Source organism: Malus domestica, chromosome 06, assembly GCF_042453785.1.
Source record: "Malus domestica chromosome 06, GDT2T_hap1".
Lineage (NCBI taxonomy): Eukaryota > Viridiplantae > Streptophyta > Magnoliopsida > Rosales > Rosaceae > Malus > Malus domestica.
This window is the reverse complement of record NC_091666.1, coordinates 2404643-2416617: the sequence shown is the minus strand read 5'-3', so window position 1 is coordinate 2416617 and position 11975 is coordinate 2404643.

Here is an 11975-nt window from a genome sequence, read left to right as displayed (position 1 = left end):
GGATGATATAATTAGAACAATTACTAAGAAGATTTTCCTAAGAGTCCACACAAATTCCCTCAGTGAGAACAATCAAGTCATAGAAAGTTGATTCGATCTACCCCACGGCTAACCTTGCCTATAACTGGTGTTTCCTTAATTTCCTTTACCGCAAACTTTGGATATTTTGAGTAATCTCTCAATCGGTATAACTCTGCCTGCCATTCCAAAGGAACACAATTCGCAGAATATCGATCCAATGTTGACGTCTCATTTCCTCAATCACTTATAATAACTTAAGGCACAATCCCGAGACAAGTTTCTTAAACTTCTAAATAGGATGTGACTATTCAAGCTGAAAGAGGATTGCACAACTGGGACAGAGGACAATGATCAACGGAAGCCGTGATATCCGAATGATATCAAAGCCGACACATTACTACAGTAGGAAAAGATCCTAAGTATGCTTTGAACAAACCACCGATACTAAATTGACACGCCTCAACCCTAATATCCCCAAATACCAGGATAGGCACGTGTTGGCCGATGCCCAAGGGTGATGACACCATTAAAAACATGCATACTAATAAAATATGTAATTAGAAAGATATAAACCAATGCAGAATTGTGTTCAGAGCATACAACTACTAAGAATAATATGAAAGGATTACTAACAAAAGATATGAAAAGGAAATGATGCCTATACTGGGGGGACTCGAGGATAACTAAGCTAAAATGCCCTGACGCCGGGATCATGTGCCTCGATCCTAACTCCTGAAGGGGGCAAAACATAAAAGGTGAGTGGACCAGAGTTTATAATATTAGTACTAATAGTATGAAAACATTTTATTTTTGAACATAATAACCCCCTGTTTTGAAAACATATATATAATACTACATATAGATCTTATGAAAAACCCTAGCATGCAGTGTAAAAAATTTTTTGTGAAACATCGTAAATCATATCCGTGTTGTACTTAACTAGGGGTATCATAGTCACCCGAAGGCGGTACATGTCCATCACTCGAACGTGAAGATGTATAACCTATCCATCACCCGAAGGTGAAGCTGAATAACCTGTCCATCATCCTTAGGTGAAGCTAAATTAAAAAGCATAACATCCACATCGACACTAGCCGTAGCTAGTGAAGCTGTCCGACATCGTTTCGACGGTAAAGCAAAGTGTATATAATATATCATATCTCACTCCTCTATCATTTGTGTCCTATGGCCATAGACAATACCCTTGGTGTGCGGATGTGTCGTATAATAACCCACTAGATAAGTACTAAAAACATATTTCAAAATCTCGTATCATAAATCCATGACAAATCATGTTCACAAATCTAGAAAATAAATCATCATCATAACTTCATAATATAAGTCATTCAATATTAATAGAAATCCATATATGCATATCCCAAAATTCATAACTGTGCATAAATATAATTTCAATAAAATCATGAATATTCCGTAAAAGCAATTAAACCATGAATTCGATATAAACCATATTTATATAAATCCGGAAAACATAGTATAAAACGTATTAAATGCATGAATTATGAAATGCATGCTAGGCTAATATTTTATAAAAATATATAAGTTATGAAAGGGTCCACTCATTGATTTTATTGCCCGAGAACTGCCCGAATTAGTGAGGATGACGTCACGTCCCGCCAAAGCACCTAAACACAATTAAGAACCTTTTAGTAAAACTCTACTAAAATGTTATAATTTTGGAAAACAGATGGCAGATTCAGATTCGGCACATCAAGGAACCTCACGTTTTCCTCCACGCGCTGCCGTGTGTGGCTGTCAGCCACCACGACTCACTGGAAAATCCAACAACTCCAAAAATTCCTAAAATTTACAAGAATGAAGATCTCGATGAGAGGAACAACTTTCATACCTGCAACTAAGGCCAATTTGACTGGGAAAAGCCCCATTTCACTAAAACCCGTCGGAAACCCTAAAAATTGGTGTTCTTGATTCAACTCCGATCAAGCTCTGATGCCTCAACCATTTCTTAGGCTTTGTTCCTGGTGTTGAGGAGAGTCTATTGATGTTGGTGGTTGATGGATAACCTTTCAAGAATGGCGGAATTGCCGCCGTGCACCTACGAAACCCTTGGTGCAATGTTTTGTGAAATAGAGGCCAAAAGCTCTCGGATTTTTGGTCGAAATTGAAGAATGGAGACCGGGGTGGAGTATGGAAGTGACGATTGAGTGGAATTCATCTAAAAATCGAAGAAAAACTGAATAAAACCACCGAAAAATTAGAAGAGAAACGGGTTGGTTCACAGAGGGAATGGACCAGTCCCCTCCTTCATCCTCTCTCATTTCTCTCATTTCTCTCCTCTCCCATTGGTCACCCTTCTTCTCTTTTCCTTATTGGCTGTCTTCCCTCCCTTATCTCTCATTTATTTCTTCCATCCTCCGTCCATCTCTCATTTCCTTTAATCTGGGCCACACACGTGGCTTTCCAGATTTTGCTCAAAAAATCTGGAGCTTTCTAGAAAATAACTAATTGACCATTTTGTCCTCGACTTTGTTAGTTAATAACTCATTCGTTATAACTCTAAATTGAGTTATGTTGGCGTCCACATGTTCGTAGCGACGAGTACTACTAGGATACGCCAAGAAAAAGATTCTTACGTGACATGACAAGGTAGTCAACAAAAGTAAATGTATTTGCCTTGAAGGGCATTTTCAAAATTTCACATTTTAAAAGTATAAAAACTATAATTTATAGGGATAGATCGTTAAACTATGTGCTAATTTCACCGTCCTTACGTACAAAAATGAGGCCTCATCTCTATGTCGGATATGATTCTCCTTCGATTATTCATTACTTAGAACCTTTGACAAGTGATTTGTTTACTGCTCATTTTGCGGATTGTCACTTTTATGGGACAGTCTTCCCGTCGTTAGGGGTAGATAAAAACATCAATGTTCTTGAAGAACGACGCGAATTATTGTGGATGACTCTCATTTTGTATTATTTAGATCCTCGCATCACTCAGTTTGAAACTGAAATGCAGCCAATCATCTGCCCCTACACAAAAGCATGGTAGGCCTCTTGGTTCAAATGATTCACACCTCCAGAAGAGGATACCCATGGCACAGGCACCTGAAGAGCCTACCGTGAATCGGACTATCGCTTACTCATTCAATCCAACTCATGAGGAAATTCTAGATTAAATAAGCATCCTTGAAGAGACGAATCCTCCTCCCGAGAATCGTGAGATTTCGATCTATTATGCTGGCTTTGATGATGTGTGGCGTACAAATGAGATGATCGTCGACAATGCATTAGCATATCCAGTAGCTACTGAGATCATGTTGAGCGATGACATTGAACCTCGTTCTATTGTTGAATGTCGACGTAGAACTGATTGGTCAAATTGGAAAAAGCAATCCAAGTCGAACTCTATTCGCTTGCGAAACATAAGGTGTTTGGACCTGTGACTCATACTCTTCCACATGTGAATCCTATTGGCTATAAGTGGGTTTTCATTCGGAAGTGTAATGAGAAGATTGAAATTGTACATTACAAAGTGCATCTTGTGGCGCAAGGCTTCATACAACACCCCGAGATTGATTATGACGAAACTTATTCACCCGTTATGGATGTGATTACTTTTCGCTACCTTATCAGTTTCGTAGTTTCCGAAAAACTGAGTATGCAACTGATGGATGTAGTAATTACGTATCTCTATGGGGATCTTGATACGGAAATCTATATGAAGGTTCCCGAAGGACTTACATTGACTTGATCAAATATTTCCAAACCCAACACTCTCTCAATTCATATGAGGCATTCACTTTACAGTTTGAAGCAATCTGGAAGAATGTGGTATAACTGTCTAAGTGAGTATTTGATTAGTCATAGATATGTGAACAACGAACTATTCCCTTGTGTGTTCATTAAGAAGTCACATTCTAGTTTTGCAATAGTTGTAGTATATGTCGATGACATGAACCTTATCGGAACTCCTGAAGAGCTAGCGAGAACTGTTGCGCACTTGAAGTCGAAATTTGAATGAAAGATCTAGGAAAGACTCGATACTATCTCAATCTTGAGATAGAGCACTATTCGGATGAAATCTTAGTACATCAAACGAACTACACCCAGAAGGTACTGCACCCCTTTAATGATGATAAAGCGAAGCCTTCAAGTACTCATATGGTTGTTCGATCGCTAGATGCAAAACGAAATCCTTTCCGTCCGAATGAGGATGATGAAAATTTTTTAGAGCCTAAAGTTCCTTATCTAAGTGCGATAGGCGCTTTATTGTACTCAGCTGAATGCACTAGACCCGATATCTCATTCGCTGTTAATCTTTTGGCAAGATACAGTAATGCACCAACATGCAGACATTGGACTGGCGTGAAAGACATCTTCTGCTACCTTAAGGGTACTACAGATTTAGGCTTGTTCTATCCTTACAGATCCTAGAGTGATGCCGCACCCCCTACTTCTTGAGTTGATTATCTCCTTGTTGGTTATGCTGACACATGATACTTATCTGATCTGCACAAGGCGCATTCTCAAATGGGTTATGTCTTTACCGTTGGAGGTACCGCAATCTCTTGGAGGTCAACTAAATAGACCTTAGTTACCACTTCATCTAACCATGCTGAAATTCTCGCCTTACATGAAGTAACTCGGGAATGCTTTTGGTTGAAAGCAGTTGTGGGCCATATTCGAAGCTCATGCGATCTTTACCCCATCATAGATGTCGCAATGATGATCTTTGAAGATAATGCAGCATGCATTAAACAGCTCAAGAAGGGTTACATCAAAGGAGACAACACCAAATACATTGCGCCGAAGTTCTTCTTCTCACGTCAACAACAAGAGCATCAGAAGATTGAAGTCATGCAAATTCGTTCACAAGACAATCTGGCCGACCTCTTCACCAAATCACTACCGAATGCGACGTTTCGGAAGCTTGTTTTAGGAATTGGTATGTGTATACTTTCTGAGTTGTAACATTGCTATTTCTCCTTGGAATTTTGTCAAACTCAGGGGGAATATCCTGAAGATACTACCACGCCTCTTTGGGCTGATCATATCCCTGATGATGTCCCATAGACGTTTCTTTTGACTTTTCATTTCTCACGCAATTTTCCTTAGATTATAGATTTTGTCCCTACTCGGCTTTTTGCCATAGCCTTAGGGTTTTTTTTTTTGTTAGACTTACTTCCTTATGCAAGTTCTTACCTCAATGAGAATAAGCGTTGTTCCCAGAATCTGTGCCGACGAGTCAACTTCCTCAACTTCTGCATGATGATGAAATCTACCTTGAGTATGTAAACATTCAAGGAGGAGTGTTGTAAACTTTCCTAGTTTAAGTGTGATTGTGTAAATCCTAGATTAGATTTGATTCTAGTTATTCTTTCCTATATGGTCTTGTATTCCTTGAGGATGAAGGATTTCTTCTTCCTTTTACTACTATAAATAAAGGCATTACGTGGGGTGGGGGGGGGGGAATAACATATCTCTCAACACACGTATTCCCCTACAATTCTACAAGGGATGTGCTATCCACACACCCCTTTTTACTTCTTACACACCCCTTCGATCTGACGGCCGAAAACCAAAAAGGTGTGGGAGAAGTAAAAAGGGGTGTGTGGATATCACACCCCTTCTACAAACACATCTCCTCTCTCTCTTCCCTTGCCGTTGGCTCTCTCTTGTTAGTCAAATAAAATAGGCTAGAACAAAAATAATATTTAATAAACAATTGATTGAATCACATTATTGTTAGCCCATTGTGTGGCTAAACCCATCCCCCTCCCTCTTAGTGTAGATAATATCGTTTGTTAAAAAAAACAAAAAATTGACAACTAATTTAATCACATTATTATCAGCGTGCGAAAGAAATTTTTTATAACTGGCATTACACACCTCTTAAGATGTTTTGAACGTGTTTAAAAATAGAGAAAATAATATTGAATGAACAACTGTTTGAATCACATTATTGCTAGCCCATTGTGAGGCTAAGCTCACCCCCCTTCCCCTTAGTGTAGATAATATTGTTTGTTAAAAAAAAAAAACAACCATTTAACAACTAATTTAATTACATTATTACTAGCATTATTATTAGCATGCGAAAGACTTGTTTTTTATAACCGGCATTACACGCCTCTTAAGATGTTTTGAACGTGTTTAAAAATAGAGAAATTGAATCACATTATTACTAGTCTATTGTGAGATACTAATTAAAAAAAACAGCACAAGAAAATTAACTATTAAAATGACAAAAAAGCCCCTGCCTTAATTGATGCATTATTTTGGGATGCCTTTGAAGGTTTTTGTCTTGGGGCATTTTTGTCCAAATATTTTTGTTGAAGCTTGATGACACCACAAACACTATTCCCCTTTTGTGTTCTCTTTATATATAGATAAGTATTGACTATCAACTTTTAGCTAGCATGCATGCCACAAAATAAAAGTTCGAAATCCTTTGATCTTTTGCTGGTTCTTAAGCTCATTACTGAAATGATGCCACCCTCAGTACTTGAGGTGAAACGATTGCAGCTGGAACTTATAACTTCGGCAAAGCCAACGCCTCGAGAAACAAAGTTTCTCTCAGATATTGATGACCAGGAAAGCTTGAGGTTTCAGGTTCTATAGTCATAATGTGTTACAAGAACAACCCTTCACTTAAAGAAAATCGTGATCCCATTAAGGCGATTAGGGAAGCCTTAAGCAGAGCATTAGTGTATTACTATCCTTTAGTTGGTAGGCTTCGGGAAGGGCCTAACAGAAAGCTTATGGTTGATTGCAATGGTGAAGGTATCTTGTTCGTCGAGGCTTCTGGTGATGTCACACTTGAACAACTAGGAGACAAAATTCTACCCCCTTGTCCACTCTTAGAGGAGTTCTTATTTAATTTCCCAGGTTCTGATGGAATTAATGGTTGTCATTTGCTGCTAGTTCATGTGAATCAATTAATTATTAATTACATGTTAAATTGGTTTTTGTATTCATATTTGGTCATTGCCATATTAATGCTTTACAAAAAATATTGAAGTAGGTTAAGGGTAAGAGTAGTGTTTTTTGCGTTAAGGTCACATACACATGCCAAACATTTTTTTTTGTAAGAAATTAGTGCAATAAACTACATATGAAATTTTTAATAACAAAAAAGCGTATAAACAAGAAAGCGCCAACAATGTTGTAAATAAGTTGAAGTTTGGTGGCACCGCAACTGTTTTTAACTTTTTTCATAAAATTGGCAACCCTGTTCATAACAAAAAATTCAACATATTGCCACCGCACCCAAACTTGAACTTGTCTATGGTACTACCACGCCTCTTTGTTCTTATGGTTAAAGAAAGTTCATTAGGTGGTTTTGGAAAGAAAAGATTATGAGTCGCTTTTCATTAATTTTTTCGACAATACTTATGTTTAACCCTCGATATTGCAAAATTTATATACACAACAAATCAAGGAAATTATATTTCTACATGGTATCTGCCTAATTAGGTCCTAGGTTCTTTCTACCAGTCTCACGTCAACTTTAGTGTCTACGCTTTCCTTTGCCGTTCTTCTTCTAGGGTTTTTGCCAGTTGTCATGTTGTCCTCTTCGTCTTTTGTCTAAATTTTTCTTTCTTCCATAAGCGTTTCGTCAAAATTCCTCTGTATTTAAAGACTCTTTCAAGTAACTACAACAGGCACGAGACTCTTTCAAAGAGACTCCATCTTTCTTGAATTTTATTCCTAATTTTTTTGAAATTTTTGTTTCCTAATTAGATCATCTAATTTAGACCCCTTTTTTGTATTTTCTTCTTTAGAATTTGTTAACTAGCACAAATATGATGATCAAGAAAAAAGTCTAGTTACTAACTTTTGCATTATGCAGGTGACCCGTCTTACATGTGGAGGTTTCATACTTGCATTGCGCCTACACAAAGTGTGATGCACCTGGATAAAGAGTCACATATATAGTTTGTTGTATTTTGGTTACAAGTCTGTTACAACTGTCTATGTAACTAATTACTAGATTAGTCAGTTAACCAAGGGTAATTAGTCACTAAGCTATTTCTCACAAATGTATATAAACCAGTTGTAATTTCCTTATTCATTAAGAAATGAAAATATCAGAGTTATTTTCTAATATGGTATCACGAGCCTCTCTGCTCACGCACCGATCCTAGCTTCCTCCGATCCTAGCTTCCTCTGCAATCTTTGAGATCTTCCTCTGCAATCTTTGATTTTTCTACCCGATTTCATTTTCTCTCTGCAAATCCTTGATCAACAATGGCGTCTTCTACCTCTTCGCCTGCAAATCCAGAAGTTTTCGCTCAGAATCCTACTCCCATTTCCTCAAATTCAGCTCCGATAAACCCTAATTCTTCGTTTTCATCAATTTCAATCCAAAACATCAGTTGTATGGTTCCTACAAAGCTTAAGAAGGACAATTATCTCGCCTGGAAAGCTCTTTTCGCTCCAATTTTTCGGCACTACAAACTTACAGGTATCATCGATGGATCGGAGCAATGTCCATCGCCCTTTCTTCTCAATCAAAACGGTATCGGTACTGCCGTTCCTAATCCTGATTACGAGATCTGGTTTGAAAAGGATCAAAATATCCTGATCTGGTTGAATTCCACTCTCTCTGAAGATCTTATTCCGTTCACCGTTGGCGTCACCTCATCTCGAGAATTATGGCAGATTCTTGAACAACGGTTTGGCGGAGTCTCGGCGGCGCACATTCACCAGCTCCGATCGCGTCTTCATGCGATTCAAAAAGGTGATTTGTCAATTTCTGATTATCTGCAGCATATCAAAGGCATCTCTGATGCTCTTATGGCTGCCGGAGCACCGGTGTCAGAACCAGATCTCATTGCTGTTACACTCAATGGCCTTTCTGATGATTACGAGTCTTTCATTGATTCGATAATGCTTCGCATTTCATCTACTTCTTTAGATGAACTTCATGGCTTACTCATGAACAAAGAGATCTTTATGCATCGCAAGAAGAAAGCTCATTCGTCGTCTCTCACTGCACCATTTCAAGCATTTGCTGCTCAAGCTCCGCCTCTCCAGCAAGGTCTCTTACCTACGCCTCCTCCCTCCCAGGCATATGTTGTTCAACATTCTACCTACAACAATCGCAACAATTTTCAGCGCAATAATCGTGGCCGCAACAATTTTCAGAAGAACAACAGAGGTCAAGGCAACTATCGTGGAAATTATACTAACTCTGGCCCTGGTAATGGTTCTTTTCATCATAATACTAGTCATTATAATCGCAACTCTGGTGGCTTTCCTCGTTCTTCTGGAACTCGATCTCCCTGTCAAATATGCAATTCTTTTTATCATGAGGCTCTTGACTGCTATGCTCGCATGAATCATGCCTTTGCTGGAAAGATTCCACCTGCCAAGCTTGCTGCTATGTGTGCTTCTACTGCCTCTTCTTCTCAGCCTACATGGCTTCTGGACTCTGGTGCTACTGCTCATGTCACCAATGATATCTCCGCTATCACTTCCCCCATTCCGTACTCTGGTGAAGACAAGGTTTATGCAGGTGATGGCCAAGGTATGCCCATCCAACATACAGGTTCTTCTATTCTCCAAACACCACATGCTGCCTTTCGATTAAATAATGTTCTTCATGTGCCAATGATGCAATTCAATTTGCTCTCTACATATCAGTTTCTAAGAGACAATTATTGCTCTTTAACTCTTGATTCTGATGGTTCTGTCATCAAGGACCGTTCCACTAGGAAGATGTTTTTTCGAGGCCCAGTTAGGGATGGTTTCTATCCTCTGCATGGTCAGCCATTCCAAGCTTCATATTCTGCACTTGTCAGCACTCAAGCATCTTTACATCAATGGCACAAACGACTCGGGCATCCTTCCACAGCCATTCTCAGAAGGATTTTACGTACAAATAAGCTTGTTCCTCATACTTCAACTTCTGTTCAGTTTTTTTGTGCAGACTGTGCTATTGGCAAAAATCATAAGTTGCCCTTTTCCTTTAGTACTACCACTGTATCTCATAGTTTGGATTTAATTCATTGTGATGTCTGGGGTCCCTATCCAGTTTCATCAGTTAGTGGCTATACGTACTATGTACTCTTTGTGGATGAATATAGCAAATACAGTTGGCTGTTTCCTTTACAACACAAGTCTGAAGTCTTCTCTACTTTTATCACTTTCAAAGCATATGTTGAAAACTTGCTTGGCCATAAAATCAAGATTCTTCTAACAGATTCAGGGGGTGAGTTCACTGGTTCTGCTTTTGCTTCCTTCTTGCTTCAACATGGTATTTCTCATCAGTACAGTTGTCCCCACACACCTGAGCAAAATGGGTGTGTGGAACGCAAGCATAGACATCTCACTGAAACTGCTCGGACACTTCTTGTTGCTTCCAAAGTTCCTCACAAGTTTTGGGTAGAAGCCTTTTCTACTGCACTGTATCTTATCAATCGGATGCCTCTTTCTGGATCTTCTCAGTTTCCATGGGAAATGCTTTTCAAAAAGCCTCCTGATTATTCCAAGTTAAAGGTTTTTGGTTGCTGCTGCTATCCTTGGCTCAAGCCATATATGCAATCCAAATTGGATGGTAAAAGCAAACCATGTGTATTTCTCGGTTATAGCCTTCAACACAAAGGTTATCGGTGTTTGGACGTGTCTTCTAACAGAGTCTACATTTCAAGGCATGTTATCTTTAATGAAGATCATTTTCCATTTCATCACAGTAGCTCGTCACAGTGTTCTTCCTCTGTCCCCTCCCCTACATCACTTGAATTCTCCCTACCATTTCCTCAATCATGTCCCCCTGCACCACCGCCTTTTTCAGTTTTCTCTCAAGGTCAATGCTCAAGCTCTTCTCGGGTGCATTCTCCATAGCAACCTCCACCTCCACAACACCTTCAACCTTCACCATCTACACGGCACTCTCAACCTCCCCAGCAACCTCAAGCCTCTATTTCATCTCCGGTGCCTTCTCCTTCTTCACTTTCAACAATCTCAGTCCCTACCAACACTCATCCAATGATCACTCGATCTAAAGCAGGAATTTTCAAGCCTAAAGTGTTAGCAGCCACGAAGCATCCTATTGATTCCAGTTCATTTGTCCCTACTACTTATCTGCAAGCCTCCAAGTATGATCACTGGAATAAGGCCATGCTTGACGAATTTCAAGCTCTTCAATCCACCGGCACTTGGACTCTTGTACCCTCATCTCCTCGTCAAAACTTGGTTGGATGCAAATGGGTTTTCAGGATCAAAAGGAAACCTGATGGTTCTATTGATCGGTATAAAGCCCGTCTTGTTGCTAAGGGTTTCCATCAACAAGAGGGTATTGATTTCAAGGAGACTTTCAGTCCGGTTGCCAAACCTGTCACTATTCGCATTCTTCTTACAATGGCAGTGCAATATGATTGGTTTTTACATCAACTTGACATCAGCAATGCTTTCCTCCATGGCAATCTCCAAGAAGATGTTTTTATGCAACAACCCCCAGGTTTCATTGATCCTTCCAAACCTTCTTATGTCTGTCAACTCCAGAAGTCTCTCTATGGATTGAAGCAAGCCCCTCGGGCTTGGTATGATAAGTTGTTTCAAGCTTTGGTCTCTCTTGGTTTCACAAACTCCCAATCTGATTGTTCTCTGTTTGTGAAACTTCAACCATTCCCTGTGCTCGTCCTTGTATATGTGGATGACATCTTGGTGACTGGTCCTAATACCTCTCTCTGTCAACGTTTTATTCAGCAACTCAGTTCCTTATTTCCAGTTAAGGACTTGGGGCCTTTACACTATTTTCTTGGCTTAGAGGTCCACCGATCTGATGATGGTATTTTCCTGTCTCAAAGCAAGTATGCTTTAGATCTTTTAGTCAAGACTTCCATGGCAGGTTGCAAGCCCTGTCCTACTCCTCTGGGAACTCAGAAGCTTGATCATACTGGAGCTCTTTTAGCTGATCCTAAGGAATACCGGTCTATTGTAGGGGCTTTACAGTATCTCACTTGGACAAG